We start from the raw sequence: 19,204 nt of genomic DNA on the forward strand, positions 1-19,204 counted from the left end.
AACGTGCCCTGGATAGATACCCAAGAGGAGAAAAAAAAAAAAAGGCAAGCACACTGGGACGTCAAACTCCATCCACTCAGCACCCATGAGCAAAGGCAGCTGTATTAAGAAAAGTGTACAGAAAGAAAAAGTTGCCTCCACGTCACAGCTGTTGCAAACAGAGGTGCATTGAACGTTGCAGGCCGTGTCTCTCTTTTCAGCTTCCCGGGTGGCTCCAATGGTAAAGAATCTTCCTGCAATGATAGAAGACCTGGGTTCGATCCCTGGGTCGGGAAGATCCCCTGGAGGAGGGCATGGCAACTCAGTCCAGTATGATTGCCTTGGGGAATCTCCATGCACAGAGCAGTCCAGTGGGGGCTACAGTCAGGGGGGGGGGTCTCACAGAGTCAGACACGACTGAGCTCAAGCACAGATGTGTCTTTTTCAATTCTGGTGGATTTGGAGGAGAGGCTGTGACGGTTTGAGAGCGTGGCATTGAAACAGATACATTACCATGTGTTAACAAAAACCAACTGTGAGATTGCCCTGTGAGTGAATTTCCCCGGCCTCTCCTTGTGTTTTTTATCTTGTTCAAAGGAAATGCAGGTAAGTCTTGAGCTGGGGGTGATTTTCTCTTCTTTTGGGGGTTTACTCTGTAATTGCTTATTATTTATTAATATGTGATATTAATAATTATATTAATAATAAATGTAATAAATATTATTATATGACTATCACTGTCCACAGGAATACAGGATGCAAAATGTCTAATTCAGTCCCTTAAAAATCATTTTAGTATCTATTTCTGTTTGCTTTATTTATTGGGGGATGATTATAAATTTTAGCATCATTTACTCATTTTTATTGATTTATCTTTTAATTAAAAAATGTGTATCTGGTTTTATTTATATTCTACTACAGTGAAGAAAGCATATACATTTTACAGATAAGAAATATGACAATACTTTTTCTTTGTAAGCGTGCATTTCTGATTCTGTTCCTTTAACTTAACTATACATTAGGTTTTTCTCTCTATCCTGTTATATTTTAAAAAGTGTTGCCTTAGCTACTGTGATCACGTGTTTATTGAAGCCTAAACGGATTGAGCAGATTTGCTGCTTCTCAACCCTTTCAAAATATTTTTTTGAGTAAAAAATTAGTATTTGGTTTTATTTACATGCTGTTATAATGAGGGAAGCATATACATTTTACAAATAAGAGATATGCAGTTTTTCTTTGTAAGCATGAATTTCTTATTGTGTTTCTTTCACTTAATAATGTGTAAGGATTTTACTTCATGCTGTTATGTTTTAAAAATGTGGCCTGAGCTACTGTGATGACTTATATATTGAGCCCTAAACAGGTCACGTAGGTTTCCAAGTTTTCAGCTTCATATGAATGAAATGATGTCGCGCAGTTCCCTCAGTCTCCCCTCTTCTGTTAATATGTGTTAGCTCCTGCTGTACAGCAAAATGTGACTCGGCCACACGGTGTACATACATCCCTCCGTCTGGCATTTTTATTATTTTTAATTATTTAAAAATCGTTCTACAGTATTTTTCTCATTATAATCATTTTTCAAAGTCATTTTATCACTTAAACATTTCTTTTCATCTTTACTGTATCATCATTTCAAATTACTTTTTAAACATCGTTTTGTCACATTTGTCATTTTTATCGTATTAAATCTATTTTTAAAGCCTATTTCTATCAAAATCTTTTTACAGTCTTTTTCTCATTATAATCATTTTCAGTCATTTTATCGCTTAAAAATTCCTTTAAATCTTTGTATTGTCATTTCAAATCATTTTTTAAAAAATAATTTTATCAACATTTGTCATTTTTATCATATTAAATCTTTATTTTTTAAATACTCATTTATTTCTAATTTTTTTTTGCCAACCACGTGGCTTGTGGGGTCTTGCTTCCCCTACCGGGGATAAAACCCCTGGCAACTACAGTGAAAGCTCAGAGTGCTAACCACTTGAACGCCAGGGAAGACCCCATTCCTATTTTTAAATCATTTTTATGTCTTATATATTATTTTTAAACTTTTTTTGTTTTTTTTTTCCACTTTAAATCATTACCATTTTAATGTCATTTTAGCGTCTTTTGTCATCTTACTAATTTTTGAATGATTCTGATTTTTAAATCATGTTTGGCAACAGCTAATTGTTTGTTTCATCTTTTTGTATTGATATTTTTATCATTCCAGTTCACAGTCTAACCATATTTTTTGTCATTTTTATCATTTTGAGTCACAGTAATATTTTAAAATTGTTCTTTTTTAAACAATTAATTTCTTTAATTGGAGGCAGTTACTTTACAATATTGTATTGGTTTTGCCATACATTGACATGAATCTGCCACGGGTGTACACGTGTTCCCCATCCTGAACCCTCCTCCCTCCTCCCTCCCCATCCCATCCCTCTGGGTCATCCCAGTGCTCCAGCCCCGAGCACCTTGTCTCATGCGTCGAACCTGGACTGGCGATTCGTTTCACATATGATAATATACAACTTTCAATGCCATTCTCCCAAATCATCCCACCCTCTCCCTCTCCCACAGAGTCCAAAAGACTGTTCTATACATCTGTGTCTCTTTTGTGGTCTCCCATACAGGGTCATCGTTACCATCTTTCTAAATTCCATATATATGTGTTAGTATACTGTATTGGTGTTTTTCTTTCTGGCTTACTTCACTCTATAATAGGTTCCAGTTTCATCCACCTCATTAGAACTAATTCAAATGTATTCTTTTCAATGGCTGAGTAATACTCCATTGTGTATATGCACCACAGCTTATCCATTCATCTGCTGATGGACATCTAGGTTGCTTCCATGTCCTGGCTATTATAAACAGTGCTGCGATGAACACTGGGGTACACGTGTCTCTTTCCCTTCTGGTTTCCTCAGTGTGTATGACCAGCAGTGGGATTGCTGGATCATAAGGCAGTTCTATTTCCAGTTTTGCAAGGAATCTCCACACTTCTCCATAGTGGCTGTACTAGTTTGCATTCCCACCAACAGTGTAAGAGGGTTCCCTTGTCTCCACACCCTCTCCAGCATTTATTGCTTGTAGACTTTTGGATAGCAGCCATTCTGACTGGTGTGAAATGGTACCTCATTGTGGTTTTGATTTGTATTTCTCTGATAATGAGTAATGTTGAGCATCTTTTCATGTGTTTGTTAGCCATCTGTATGTCTTCTTTGGAGAAATGTCTGCTTAGTTCTTTGGCCCGTTTTTTGATTGGGTCGTTTCTTTTTCTGGAATTGAGCTGCAGCAGCTGCTTGTATATTTTTGAGATTAATTCTTCATCAGTTGCTTCATTTGCTATTATTTCCTCCTTTTCTGAAGGCTGTCTTTTCACCTGGCTTATAGTTTCCTTCGTTGTGCAAAAGTTTTTAAGTTTAATTAGGTCCCATTTGTTAATTTTTGCTTTTATTTCCTTTACTCTGGGAGGTGGGTCATAGAGGATCCTGCTGTGATTTATGTCAGAGAGTGTTTTGCCTATGTTCTCCTCTAGGACTTTTATAGTTTCTGGTCTTACGTTTAGATCTTTAATCCATTTTGAGTGTATTTTTGTGTATGGTGTTAGAAAGTTGTTCTTACCCTTACCAGTTCCTTTTATTCTTTTTGTATTTTTTAAATCATTTAAAAATCATCTTACCAATTTGTCATTTTTGATTCCTTCTTGTCCTTTAAAGAGCCTTATCGTTTAAACATCATTGTTATCAGTTTTGCACGTATATCATTTTGCATCATCGTTTGGGAATCAATAACTAAAGTGATGCATCAGTTGACGAGTCAATTTATTGCATCACTCTGTATCATTTGTGCCGAAGTGCAGCATGAGGAGGCTAACAGTGCAGCAGAGAAGGAAGAACAGCGCCCCCGCACCGCGATTCTTCCCCCTCCTCAAGCCCTGCACGCCCGCCTCCCTGAAATCAAACTTTTATGCTCCTTCCATCTTGCTGCCTCCTGCCCCCTTGACTCACAGACGCTGCTGCTTGCGCGTGAACCAGGTGAGCGGCCAGCAGAAAGCACGCCGACAGGACAGCCAAGGACACAGCATCGGGGAAGGACCCGGGCTGCTCAGGGCTCACGGGGCCCAGCGCCTGAGGGCCAGCGCCCAGGACCACAGCACGCGCGCGCACGGGTCATCCCGGGACGTCCGAGGCTCCTGGGGGGACGGGAGGCGGCGGGGGCGGGTTTAGGCGCAGGGGCCCTGGCGACCCGGGAGATGGGGCCGCGGGGGAGACACAGCCCCACCTCCATCCCCTCACTGTCTCTCTCTGCCTTCCCGCGGGGCTGACGTCCACCGTCGCCCGCCCGAGGTGAGCTCTGTGGGGCAGGGATGGGGGTGAACACGGAAGGCGGAGCAGCTGATGAGAACGCCGCTTGCTGTCTCCATCGCGCTCTCCACCGCCTGGACTCCCTGTCCACTCTCTGCTCACAGACGGGGGGACTCCTGGTGGACGTTCCTCTGCAGGCCACCCAGAGTCTGGTATTCCTTATTTTACTTTCTTATGGAAGCGTAATTTACAGCGTGGCTAGTTTCAAGTGTACAGCTAAGTACATCAGGAATACAGATACATATATATATTTTCAGATTCTTTTTTCCATTATATGTCATGACAAGATACTGAGTGGAGTTCGCTGTGCCATACAGCAGGTCCTTACTGCTTATTGTGTATGTATGTTCTTGTTCAGTGGCTCAGTCGTGTCTGACTCTTTGCGACCCCATGGACTGCAGCACGCCAGGCTTCCCTGTCCATCACCAACTCCTGGAGCTTACTCAAACTCACGTCCATTGTGTCGGTGATGCCATCCAACCAGCTCATCCTCTGTCATCCCCTTCTCCTCCCGCCTTCAGTCTTTCCCAGCATCAGGGTCTTTTCCAAGGAGTCAGTTCTTCGCATCACATGGCCAAAGGATTGGAGTAGAGTGTGTATGTTAATCTCAGACTCCTAAGTTTTCCCTCCCCATTTCCACTTTGGTAACCACGCGTTTGTTTGCTGTTTCACCAAGTCTGTTTCTGCTTCACAAATAAGTTCGTGGGTATTACTTTCCACTTATATTTCCACATATAAGTGGTCTGACATGGTATTTGTCTTTCTCTGTCTGGCTTATGTCACTTAGTGTGACCATCCCTAGGTCCATGGACACATAAGAATCTGCCCATGAACATTTCTCTGTAATCCACTCCGCTTTCGGTACGTGTATTTACTTTTTCTGTTGAAGCCATGAAATTAAAAGGCGCTTACTCCTTGGAAGGAAAGTTGTGACCAACCTAGATAGCATATTCAAAAGCAGAGACATTACTTTGCCAACAAAGGTCTGTCTAGTCAAGGCTATGGTTTTTCCTGTGGTCATGTATGGATGTGAGACTTGGATTGTGAAGAAAGCTGAGCGCCGAAGAGTGGATGCTTTTGAACTGTGGTGTTGGAGAAGACTCTTGAGAATCCCTTGGACTGCAAGGAGATCCAACCAGTCCATTCTGAAGGAGATCAGCCCTGGGATTTCTTTGGAAGGAATGATGCTAAAGCTGAAACTCCAGTACTTTGACCACCTCATGCGAAGAGTTGACTCATTGGAAAAGACTCTGATGCTGGGAGGGATTGGGGGCAGGAGGAGAAGGGGATGACAGAGGATGACATGGCTGGATGGCATCACCGACTCGATGGACGTGAGTCTGGGTGAACTCCGGGAGTTGGTGATGGACAGGGAGGCCTGGTGTGCTGCGATTCATGGGGTCGCAAAGAGCTGGACACGACTGAGCGACTGAACTGAACTGAATATACAGTCCCTGTGCTATGCAGAAAGGCCTTGTTGCTTATCTACTTTACATAGAGTAGTTTGTATCTGTTAACCCCAGCTTCCTAATGTATGCTTCCTGGTTGATAACCATAAGCTTGTTTTCTGTGTCTCTGAGTCTGTTTTGTAAATAAGTTCATTTGTATCATTTTTTTTTCAGAGTCTACTTGTAAGTCATATCACATGGTATTAGTCTGTCTGGCTTACTTCACTTAGTATGACCATCCCTAGGCCCATAGAGACCTAAGAATCTTCTCATGGACATTAATCTGTAATCCACTCAGCGTTTGTTACTTATTTTTAACTTTTTTATTGAACAGAGTCGATTTACAGTGTTGCTGGTTTCAGATGGACAGCCCAGTGATTCAGTTAGACGTATACATATGTATCTAATCTGTCTCAAATTCCTTTCCCATTTAGGTTGTTACATAGCATTGGGCAGAGTGCCGTGAGCTGTACACTAGGTCCTTGTTGGCAATCTGGTGTATATATATACTAGATTAAATCTGTTAATCCCAAGCTCCTCATTTATCCCTTTAGCAATCATAAGTGTCTTTCCTGTGCCTCTGACTCTTTTTCTGCTATGTGAGTCAGTTCCTTGGTCTCATATTTTACATTCCACATGTAAGTAAGAATGTCTCTCATATTCTGCATTCCACACATAAGTAACATCATCACTTTTGTCCTTGTCTTACTCAGTGTGACAGTCTCTAGATCCAGCATGGTGCTGCGAAAGCTATTATGGCCATTCTTTTTTTATGGCTGAGTAATATTCCATTGTCTTTATGTACCACCTCTCTTGCATTCACCTGCTGATGGGCACGTAGCTTGTTTTGCATGTCCTGGCTATTGTAAATAGCTCTCCTGTGAACAGCTGGGGTGCGTGTATCTGTTTTTGAATCAGTTTCGTCTGGGTCTGTGCTGAGGAGTGGGCTGGCGGGGTCACGTGGTGCCTCTCTCTTTATTTTTTTTTAAGGAACCTCCGTGATGTTCTCTGCCTCATGGCTGCACCAATTTCCATTCCCACCGACTCTGCAGGAAGGCTCCCTTCGCTCCCCGCCCTGGAAGGGACCGTCTTGAGCATCCCCGAGCTGAGCTGCACTCTGTCCGTGACCCGGAACTTGTCCCTGGAATTCCGAGAAAGTGCAGAGCTGAGGTTACCAGACAAGCAAAGCCCTTGGGGGTAGGATGCTTATGCCAAAGCTACCTGGGAAGCATGTGAAGATGGTTCCGCCCTTGACCTTTGACCTCTGCCCTTGACCAAGGAGCCAGGAAGACTCATCAGACATGTAGTAGGAGCTGGGTGTGGGCTGACTTCTGACAGGGCTGTGAGCAAAGCCAGCTCCATCTTTTAAGAAGATATCTGGGTCTCTACGCCAAAAACGCAAATCAGTCTTTCCAAGACCAGGGATTGAATCACTCCCATAGAAAATGAGATTAAGAAGGGAAAAGCATTTCAGAAAATGCTACTGGAAAAAAAGTCCAGAAGGCTCAGCATAATCCTTTGAAAAGATGCTTTTACAGGAATGTGATGAGGGGCGTGTGTGAAAGTGAAAGCGTGAGTCACTCAGTCGTGTCTGAGTCGTTGCGGCCCCATGGACTGTAGCCCGCCGGCTCCTCTGTTTGTGGGATTCTCCAGGCAGGAACATTGGAGTGGGTTGTCATTTCCTTCTCTAGGGGATCTTCCCTACCCAGGGATCAAACCTGGGTCTCCTGCATTGCAGGCAGACGCTTTACCATCTGAGCCACCAGTGCGAGAGCTTTATTGTATAATTACAGACCGGGAGCCAGAGAAATCATGAGAGTTAGTAGGGTATGCTCTGGGCGAACTTAAAAGATGCTCTAATTCCAAGAGAAACACATACAACACGTAAAAATGTCAGCCTCCATGTAGTTGCAACGTTATATTAACATCACTGTGCGTTCCCTCCTCGGTCAGTGAGATCCTCCTTTCTCTCCAAGAGTCTCTGACTTCCCAGCAGCTTCATCATCTGAGAACGCACAGGCGTGGGCATTCGTCAGCAGAGGCGGCCCGGACAGACACCCCACGGGGGCACAGGTATCCCAGGTGGGACTGGGTCGGGGGCTGCGAGATGCCGCCTGGTCTCTGTGTCCTGATACAGCATTGAGAGAGACAGAGAACCAGAGACAGAGGGGCATGGGGAGAGAGAGAGAAGTCTGGAGAGAGAGAGAGAGAGAGAGAGAATTGGAGAGTCAGAGAGAAGCAGAGACGGAGAGAGACAAGGACGCCAAGGACAGACAGATGCACATGGAAACAGCCTGGCAGAGACAGAGAGAGATGGGGGGAGCGATGGAGACAGTGAGAGAGAGGCAGAGATCAAGAGGCAGAGGTGGAGAAACAGAGAGTAAGAGAAGGGGAAATAGAGGGAGATGCAGAGAAGAGACGGACGGACAGCGGGTGGGTAGAGCAGTAGAGAGAGACGCAGAGACAGAAAGACAAGCAGAGAGAGAGAGATGCAGAAAAGCAGAGAGAGAAGGAATCAGGGGACCAGGCCTAAATAAATTATATACAGACACACAGATATATATACAGAGAGAGAGAGAGAGTCAGACAGAGGAGGAGACGGAGAGAGGCAGAGAGGCGGGGAGAGGAGACAGGCAGAGAGAGAGACAGAGAAGCTGAGAGACAGGCAAGCAGAGAGAGAGATGGAGAGGTCGGAGTGGAGAGACAGAGAGTGACAGAAGGAGCCAGAGGCAGAGACACGGGCAGACGGAGAGTCCCCGAGAGGCGGGGAGAAACTGAGATAAAGAGGCAGCGATGGACACAGAGAGAGAAGCAGAGACAGAGACACAGGCGGAGACGCAGAGAGACTGAGAGAAGCACAGAGACAGCCCAAGAGGGGGAGAGAGAGCGTCAGGGAGACAAAGCAGAGAGACAGGAGGAAAAGGTGGGAGAGACGCAGTCGGACGGAGAAGGAGAGAGAGACCCGGAGAAGCAGGGAGACGAGAGAGAGACCAGACAATCAGAGGTGTGGGAAGAGAGGCGGAGAGTCAGGGAGACAAGAGAGAGACAGAGAGAGGCAGAGGCAGAGAAGGAGAGAGAACCGGACAAACAGGAGCAGAAAGAGAAACAGAGAGTGAGGGAAATGAGAGAGAGAGACAGAGTCACAAGCAGCAAGGCAGAGACAGGCAGGCATACAGACAGCACACAAAGAGACAGGGAGAGGCAGAGGGGGGGGGGGGGGACAGACAGAGAGACAGAGAGGGAGGCAGCAGAGTATTTGAGAGAGACAGGTCAGAGATGCAGGAGAATGTCAGACGGAAAAGAGAAGCGTAGACAGACGTCAGGGGAGACAGAGAGAGATGCGGAGAGACAGAGAGTGATGGACACAGAGAAGCAGAGGCAGAGACTGACAGAGAGACAGACGGAAGCAAAAGCAGACACAAGAGACACAGAGCACGGAGTGCAGAGAGAGACACAGAGAGAGGGAGATGGAAGACTCAGAGAGAGAAACGCAGAGACGGAGAAGACTGAGCATCAGAGAGATCTGGGAGGGGCAGAGACGCAGAGAGGCGAGCAGAGACAGAGACAGCCACGCAGACGGCGGAAAAGAGGCTAGAGGAACAGGAGCAGAGCCTCAGAGGCATCGAGACAGAGCGAGCGAATCGGGGGGAGATGGAGCAGAGGGGAGAGAGGCGAGCAGAGAGACAGACAGAGAAGCAGAGAGATGGGGACAGAGACACAGAAGCAAGGAGACACAGCGGAGAAAGGAGCCATCCACAGACCCAGAGAGAGAGAGATGCAGAGAGGCAGACAGACAGACAGGAGAGCGGAGAGAGCGAGATAAACAGAGAGAGGAGGACAGCCAGACACAGAGACGCAGAGAGAGAGAGATGCAGAGAGGCAGACAGACAGATAGGAGAGCGGAGAGAGCGAGATAAACAGAGAGAGGAGAGCCAGACACACAGACGCAGAGAGAGAGAGATGCAGAGAGGCAGACAGACAGACAGGAGAGCGGAGAGAGCGAGATAAACAGAGAGAGGAGGACAGCCAGACACAGAGATGCAGAGAGAAGAGGCTAGAGGCAGCAGAGACTCAGAGGCATCGAGACCGATGGAGAGAATCGCGGAGAGACAGAGCAGAGGGGAGAGAGGCGAGCGGAGAGACAGAGAGTCAGAGGGACAGAAGGTGAGCGAGATGCAGAGACAGTGAGTCAGATGCCGGCAGAGACAGAGAAGCAGAGAGACAGACAGACATGTGAACAGAATGACGGAGGCGAGCGGAGAGACAGAGTCAGAGGGACCGAGCGAGAGAAGTGTAATCTCGCAAGACAGAGAGGGCCGAAGAGCAGAGCTAAAGACGGGGGGAGACAGACAGGCAGACGGAGAGTTAGAGAAGCAGACAGACAGACGGAAAAGACATGCAGAGAGACAGAGTCAGAGAGAGACACAGACAGACAGTGAAGGAGACAGGGGGTCAGAAGGGAGAAACAGAGATGGACACAGTGAGACAGACAGAGGAGACAAGAGTCAGACAGAACAGCAGTGAGCGAGATGCAGAGAGAGACACAGAAGCAGAGAGACCGAGGCGTGAGCAGAGTGACGGACGGAAGCACAGAGGTAGAGGGACCGTTCTCTGCGGAGAGGGAAGCAGAGACAGAAGCAGAGACACTCACAGGAGAAGAGAGACGGAGAAGCTGAGAGACAGACACACAGTCAGAGACACAGAGAAACAAGGATCCAGAGAGACACAGTCAGACAGGGAGATACGGAGACCAGCAGACAGAACCTGACAGAGCCGGAGATACATGCAGAGATAAAGAAGCCGACAGACAGAGGGAGGCAAAAGCTGAAACCCAGAGCTCCCCGAGACGGGGAAAAAAAAAATGCAGCCACATGGGGACGTGAAACTGCGTCCCCTCAGCACCTGCCAGAGAACGCATCGATTTTTTTTTTCTTTTTACATTTATGTTCTTTATTTTTTTATCAAAGGAAAATTGCTTTACAGAATTTTATTGTTTTCTTTCTTTTTTGCATTTATGTTCTTTTTTAAAAAAAATTATTTTCTGATTGAAGGATAATTGCTTTACAGAATTTTGCTGTTTTTGGTCAAACCTCAACATGAATCAGCCATAGGTAAACATATATCCCCTCCCCTTTGAACCTCCCTCCTATCTCCCGCCCCAACCCACCCCTCTAGGTCTATACAGAGCCCCTGCTTGACTTTCCTGGGCCCTACAGCAAATTCCCCTTATTTAAAAATAAAAAAAGAACAACCTGGTCATTAGCGATCAGAGCTTTGCAACTGGGTTGAGCGCTTAAGAGAACGTTCTGGAAGATGAGGCGTACTCACAGATGGTGTGGAGATGAGAGAGGCCCCAGAGCAGACCCTGCAAGGGCTTTGGTTTTGTGACTTAGCTTTGTGTCGAAGGAGTGGATGCGGGAAGGTGTGAGCGACCCCACAAGCTTGCTGGGCGTCTGGTGGAACCAAAGACAGCCATTTGTACAGAGGATCTGCTAAAGCCCCCATGCCCTGAAGAATGTGTTTGTTGGTGGTATTAAAAATAATACAGTTCAGTTCAGTCACTCAGTCGTTTCCGACTCTGCCACCCCATGGACTGCAGCACGCAGGCCTCCCTGTCCATCACCAACTCCCGGAGTTTACTCAAACTCATGTCCATCGAGTCGGTGATGCCATCCAACCATCTCATCCTCTGTCATCCCCTTCTCCTCCTGCCCCCAATCCCTCCCAGCATTGGGGTCTTTTCCAGTGAGTCAACTCTTCGCATCAGGTGCCCAAAGTATTAGGGTTTCAGCTTCAGCATCAGTCCTTCCAATGAATATTCAGCACTGATCTCCTTCAGAATGGACTGGTTGGATCCCCTTGCAGTCCAAGGGACTCTCAAGAGTCTTCTCCAACACCACAGTTCAGAAGCATCAATTCTTCGGCGCTCAGCTTTCTTTATAGTCCAACTCTCATAGCGGTACAAAATGATATAGTCCAGCTCTCACATCCATACAAAGTGATACATATATTTCAAAGTCATCACTCAAATTATAGTGGAAGAAGGACAGACTGCGGGCAAAGCACAAGACTAACTTTGTACCTTTTTCATGATCCTGATACAGGCGATAACACTGTTGTTCAGAAAGACCACCTACTGATGGGCATAATGGTGACCTGAAAAAGGCCCTTTCTAAACGAGAGAGGCAGCGCTTCCCTGGCGGTCCAGTGGTGCAGAATCCTCTGGCCAACGTATGGGACACAGGTTCAATCCCCTGGTGGGGAAGATCCCAGGTGCCTCCTGGCCAGAAACCCAGAACATAAGACAGAGGCAACATTGTAACAAATTCAAGAAAAGACTTTCAGAATGGTTTACATCAAAAAAAAAAAAAAAAAAAAACACCTTGAAAAACGTAAATAGTCCAATTTAAGGTAGGCAAACAATAGGAATGGGCATTTTCCCAGATCAAAGAATAGCCAATAAGCCAATGAGAAGATGTTCACTTCCAAGGAATTGCATAGCCAGCATGAGATAGCCCTCCACACACACTAGAGTGGCCATAATAAAAAAAAAGGGATTAACAAGTGTTACGGTGGAGAGAAATTGGAAACCCCATCGTGCTTGTCTGGATATAAAATTGTGCACCACTCTGGAAAACCACTTGGCATAGGTTTTAACGTAGACTTACCGTGTGACCCAGCAATTCCATGTTTATTTCTGTACCCAAGAAAAAGGAACACGTGTCTACACAAAGACCTGTGCATGGATATTCATAGCCACATGACTCATAATAAAAAACAGAAACGACCCAAATACCCAACCACTGATGAATGGATTAGTAAAAGGTGCTCTGATTACCTCGTGAAACACTTTCAATAGAAGGAATGAAATGTCCACACAGCTGTGTTTAACATGGAGAACCAGCAAGGACCTGCTGGACAGCACAGGGAGCTCTGCTCAATACTCTGTAATAACCTTATGGTTCCCAGGGGGAAGGATGGGGGAAAGGATAGGGAGTTTGGGATGGATATGGACACACTGCTGTATTTAACATGGAGAACCAGCAAGGACCTGCTGAACAGCACAGGGAACTCTGCTCAATGCTCTGTGATAACCTTATGGTTCCCAGAGGGAAGGATGGAGGAAGGGATAGTTAGGTGGTTTGTGATGGACATGGACACATTGCTGTATTTAACATGGGAGATCCATAATTTTGTGAATATACTAAAAACCACTGAATTACTTTTGAAGAAAAGTACACGTACCCACCCCCCAATATTCATAGCAGCATTATTTACAATTAGCAAGACGTGGAAGCAACGTAAGTGCATCAACAGATGAATGGATGAAGAAGATGTGATATGTATATACAATGGAATACTCCTCAGCCATAAAAAAGAATAAGATAATGCCATCAGCAGCGACACAGATGGATGTAAAGAGTGTCATACTGCGTGAGTCACAGAAAGATAGACAGCATATGGTATCACTTATGTGGGGAATCTGAAAATGAAGATAAATGACCTTATCTGTGAAACACACACAGACTCACAGAGACAGAAAACTAACTTAAAATTATCAAACAAGAAAGGAGGGGTAAGTCAGGAATTTGTAACACACACACTACTTTGTATAAACTAGACTAATGGCAGGAACCTACTGTACAACCCGGGAAACTGTTCAATATCTTGTAATAATTTATACTGGAAGAGATTCTTAAGAAGTATAGAGTTGCCATTTCCTACTCCAGAGACTCTTGTCAAGTCAGGCATTGAACCTTCACCTCCTGCATTGGCAGATGAACGCTTTATCACTGCACTGTCTGGAAAGCCTATACACACACACACACGTGTACATCGAATTAAAAACCAGAGACATCACTTTGCCAGCAAAGGTCCACCTAGTCGAAGCTATGGTTCTTCCAGTAGTCATGTATGGATGTAAGAGTTGGACCATAAAGAAGGCTGAGCACCAAAGAATTCATCCTTTTGAACTGTGCTGCTAGAGAAGACTTGAGAGTCCCTTGGACTGCAAGGAGATCCAACCAGTCCATTCTGAAGGAGATCAGTCCTCAATATTCATTGAAAACATTGATGCTGAAGCTGAAGCTCCAGTGCTTTGGCCACCTGATGTGAATAGCTGACTCACTGGAAAAGACCGTGATGCTGAGAGAAGAATTGAGGGCAGGAGGAGAAGGGGATGACAGAGAATGAGATGGTTGGATGGCATCACTGACTCAATGGACATGAATTTGAGCAAGCTCTGGGAGATGGTCACGGACAGGGAGGCCTGGCATGCTGCAGTCTGTGGGGTCACAAAGACTCAGACACGACTGAGCGACTGAACAACAATCACTTATATGTGGAATCTTTAAAAAGTTACAAACTAACTAACAAAAGAGAAATAGATCCACAGAGAACAGACACCTTTGCCAAGAAGAAGGTGGGGGAGTGTACTGGGAGGTCTTGATTACACATGCAAGCCACTATACAGAGAATGGATTAAGCACAAGGTCTTTCTGTACAGCACGGGGAACTATATTCAATATCCTATCATAAAGCCTAATGGAAAACAATATGAAAAAGAATATATCCATACTGAAACACGCACGCACATATATAAAACTGAATCGCCTTGCTGTACAGCTGCAACTAACACACTATTATAAATCAACTCCATTCCAATAAAATCATTTTCTTTAAAGGGCATTTGGAAGAAGGAGCTGAGATGTCCCTGTACCAGCGTAATGCCCGTGGGTTGCTTAAAAACTCCAGAGACATAAAATTGTCTGTTGTTCAGTCACTCCGTCGTGCCTGACACTCTGAGGCCTCGTGGACCGCAGCACGCCAGGCCTCCCTGTCCATCACCAACTCCCGGAGCTTGCTCAAACTCACGTCCATTGAGTGGGTGATGCCATGCAACCATCTCAAGAGAGAATTAAAAGCCTGCTGCCTGGCACCGCACGTCAGACTATGCGACCCCGGATCCTCGAGCTGAGTGAGCACGTTGACGACCTTGAAAGGTCAGCCCCGTCTGCGTTTTTTTCCCCCCGGTGTCGTGGACGAGCGCCAGGAGGTCGGTGAAGCTCTCCGTGGAGGCATCCAGCTGCTCTCCCGAGACGGGTGTCATCATCGTTCCCTCGGGAAACGCATGGAGAAGGCGGCCTCCAGGATGCCAGGCACCTTCAGGACCGCGCTCAGCCCGGGGTTCGCCGTGGGGGGCTCCCTCCTGCCTGGCCGCGACGCTCCGTTCTGCCTTTGGAGACTCGTGCTTTCTGAGCGCCAGGCACAGCGGGCAGTGACGCACGGTCACGCCAAGAACAGAACGTGCGTGCGTGAGTCCGCACGGATGGAAACGCGAGGCGCGCTGGGATTCTCGCAGAGCTGTGGACGCAGCGGGGGAAGGAGAGGGCGCGATGAGCTGAGACGCAGCGATGAGCTGAGACGCAGCGATGAGCTGAGACGCAGCGATGAGCTGAGACGCAGCGATGAGCTGAGACGCAGCGATGAGCTGAGAGAGTGGCCGTGACGCCTATACCTCGCCGCGTGTCAAACAGACAGCCAGTGGGAAGCTGCTTCATAGCTCAGGGAGCCCAGCTCTGGGCTCTGTGATGACCTGGGGGTGGAGACAGATGGGTGGCGGGTCAAGACAGAGGGGAAACATGTATACATACGCTGAGCCACGTTGCCTAAAGCAGAAACCAACTCAACCTTGTAAAGCCATTATTTTTGCTCCGTCACTCAGTCATGTCTGACTCTGCGACCCCCACGGACTGTAGCCCCACCAGGCTCCTCTGCGCATGGGATTCTCCAGGCAACGATGCTAGAGTGGATGGCTATTTCCTCTTCTAGGGGATCGAACCCCCGTCTCCTGCATTGGCAGATAGATTACTTACCACTAAGCCACCAGGAAAACTGAAAGCAGTGACCCTCCAAAGAAAAAATAAAGGAGATGGAGTGAAGAAACACATAGAGAATTTCCATGCAGAAGAAGTCCCGATAATTTATGTAAATCCCAAGGACATAAGGAGATGGGGTGTAGCTCCCGACTTCTGAAGGCTGGGCCGGATCACGTGACTTCCTCGCCAAGGGGGAGAAAGAGACACCCGATGGTGGAGACGCTGGTGGACACAGCGTGAGCAGATGACCAAGGTCAACATCAGCGGTGATGAGTCACACAGCCAGCTGCATGCTGGACGTGATGTGAGGAGAACGGGACCTCAGCTCTGTGACCTTCCTTCTCCAAACCCGAAACTCCAGCCCACCCCCGAGAAGAACGTCACACAAACCCAAACGGAGGGGCGTCCGAGAAAATGCTCTTCAGAACAAGGAATGTCAAGGTCATCAAAGGTGAAGACAGTCAGAAACCACCACAACCAGAGGAGTCCAAAGAGACAGGAAAACTGAATATCACAAGGGAGCTGGGATGGGGCTCCTGGCACAGAAAAAAAGGACATTAGGGAAAACGAAGGACATTTGAATAATGCATGGACTTGAGTGAATGATCGTGTATCCATATTGGTGCATGAGTTGTAACAACAGTACCTGGCTCAGATAAGATGTAACTGACATGGGGAAGAAAAGATAGGAACAAGCAACAAAGGTTTATTGTGTAGCAAAGGGGACTAGTCAGTATCTTGTAATAACCTACAGTGGAAAACGATTCCAAAAATTATACATATATATACCTGAATTACACACACACACAAAACAAATTTACTTTTTGAAATTTAGTAATGTCTTTCTTTCTGCCAGTTTTTTAAAATACTCTGTAGACATCTAATAACATGTGATGTACAAAATTTTCAATATATTTGTGCAGGATATAAGATTAACTTGTGCTTTCCAGGTGGCTCAGATGGTAAAGTGTCTGCCTGCAACGCAGGAGACCTGGGTTCCATCCCTATGTCGGGAAGATCCCCTGGAGAAGGGAACAGCTACCCACTCCAGTATTCTGGGTTGACTAATTCCATGGACTGTATAGTCCAGTCAATAGGATAGCAAAGATGGGACACAGTTGAGGGACTAACACAGACATAACATTAATATAAATAAATACACATAGAAATACATTTTAATTATTGTTGAGATCATTCAAGATGGTCTTGTTCTTACTTTTCTGCACGTGATAAAGAACTCTCAGAGAACTGTTAATACGTCTCACTATCATTATGTATATTTTTCTTTTCCCTTATATTTCGTCTGATTTTTGGCTTTACATATCTTTGTTTCTTTGTTGTTAGGTGTCCAGTGGTTTATGAGGTCTATCTTCGTTTTGAATTGTACCTTTTATCATTAAAAATATTCATCTTTGTTTCCTTTAAAAAGAAATTAATTTAATAAAATTTTTTTCAAAAGATGTAAATAACGTGAGGCAAACTGCTGTGGATACTGTAAGAATTGTCTGTATGATCTTCACAACCTTTCTGACAACCTAAAACTATGCTACATTTTCTAAAACACAAGTCTCCTCCACCCCTGCATATATATCTGAAGAAAACAAAAACAGCTGAAAAGATGCAGTATATCAGTGTGTATGTAACAGCACTGTTCACAATAGCCAAGACATGGGAGCAACCTAAGTGTCCATTAACAGATGAACGTGTAAAGAAGACGTGGCCCACACGCACGACGGAATATTACTCACCCACGAAGAGCGAGGACGTGCCACTCTCAGCAACGTGGATGAACCCAGAGATGGTGATACTCGGTGAAGGAGGCCAGACAGAGAAATAGAAATATCACGTGATATCAATTTTATGTGGAATCTAAAAAAAAGGGCGGGGAAGGGTGCAAATAGACTCATTTACAAATCAGAAATAGACTCACACACATAGAGAACAGACTTACGGTTACCAGAGGGAGAGAGAAAAAGGATGAACGAGGACTATGGCATTAATAGGTGCACACTGCTATGTATAAGGGCTTCCCTGACGGCTCAGCTGGGAAAGAATCTGCCTGCAATGCAGGAGACCGAGATTAGATTCCTGGGTCAGGCAGACCCGCTGGAGAAGGGGTAGGCTACCCGCTGGAGAAGGGGTAGGCTACCCACTGCAGTCTTCTTGGGCTTCCCTTGGGGCTCAGCTGGGAATGAATCCGCCTGCAATGCAGGAGACCTGAGTTCGCCTCTCAGTTGGGAAGATTCCCCTGGAGACGGGAAAGGCTACCCACTCCAGTGTTCTGACCTGGGGAATTCCATGGACTATACAGTCCATGGGGTCGCAAAGAGTCAGACACGACTGAGTGACTTTCACTTTCACTGTATATAAAATAATCAGCAAGGACCTACTGTAAAGCTCAGGGAACTATACCCAATATTTTATAATAACCTACAAGGGAAAAAACTAAAAAAAGATATATTCACAAACACACACACACACACACACACACACACACACACGTGCTGTGCTGTGCTTAGTCAGTCACGTCTGACTCTTTGAGACCCCATGGACTGTAGCCCACCAGGCTCCTCTGTCCATGGGATTCTCTAGGCAAGAATACTGGAGTGAGTTGCCATGCCCTCCTCCAGGGGATCTTCCCCAGAAAAGGGGATATATCACCATCAGTTCAGTTTAGTTCAGTCATTCAGTTGTATCCAACTCTTTGTGACCCCATGGACCACAGCACGCCAGGCCTCCCTGTCCATCACCAACTCCCGGAGTCCACCCAAACTCCTGTCCATCGACTTGGAGATGCCATCCAACCATCTCATCCTCTGTCGTCCCCTGCTCCTCCTGCCCTTAGTCTTTCCCAGTATCAGGGTCTTTTCAAATGAGTCAGCTCTTCCCATGAGATGGCCAAAGTATTGGAGGTTCAGTTTCAGCATCAGTCCTTCCAATGAATATTCAGGACTGATTTCCTTTAGGATGGAGTGGTTGGATCTCCTTGCAGTCCAAGGGACTCTCAAGAGTCTTCTCCAACACCACAGTTCAAAAGCATCAATTCTTCGGCACTCAGCTTTCTTCATAGTCCAACTCTCACATGCATACATGACCACTGGAAAAACCATAGCCTTGACTAGATGGACCTTTGTTGGCAAAGTAATGTCTCTGCTTTTTAACATGCTGTCTAGGTTGGTCATAACTTTCCTTCCAAGGAGTAAGCATCTTTTAATTTTTTAAAAGATTGGCCAGTATTAGAGAAACACACATCCAAACTATAGTGAGGTACCACCTCATACCGTGGTCAGAATGGCCATCATTCTGCAAACGACAAACGCTGGAAAGGGTGTGGGGAGAAGGGAGCCTCCTGCTCTATTGGTGGGTGTGCGCATGGGTGCCTGCACCGTGGAGAGCAGAGTGCAGGCTCCTTGAAAACCCAAGAGCAGAGACACCATATGACTCCGCAATGCCACTCCTGGGCATCTACATAAAAATATAGTAATAATTACATCCATGCACCGCAGTGCCCACAGGAGCACTATTCACAAAGCCAAGACGTGGA

The 19,204-nt window shown here is 46.0% G+C and overlaps 1 protein-coding gene across 1 annotated transcript in view; it reads left to right on the forward strand.

Moving 5' to 3' along the window:
- DHRSX (dehydrogenase/reductase X-linked) overlaps positions 1 to 12,173 on the forward strand; it is a 263,013-nt gene extending 250,840 nt beyond the window's left edge. Inside the window, exon 10 of the transcript XR_011565104.1 lies at positions 6,773 to 12,173. The gene's annotated coding sequence lies outside the window, so the exon portion shown is untranslated. The remainder of the gene's footprint in view (positions 1 to 6,772) is intronic.
- Positions 12,174 to 19,204: the final 7,031 nt, after the last annotated feature.

The sequence above is a fragment of the Bos indicus genome, chromosome X, assembly GCF_029378745.1.
Source record: "Bos indicus isolate NIAB-ARS_2022 breed Sahiwal x Tharparkar chromosome X, NIAB-ARS_B.indTharparkar_mat_pri_1.0, whole genome shotgun sequence".
In the NCBI taxonomy this organism is placed as follows: domain Eukaryota; kingdom Metazoa; phylum Chordata; class Mammalia; order Artiodactyla; family Bovidae; genus Bos; species Bos indicus.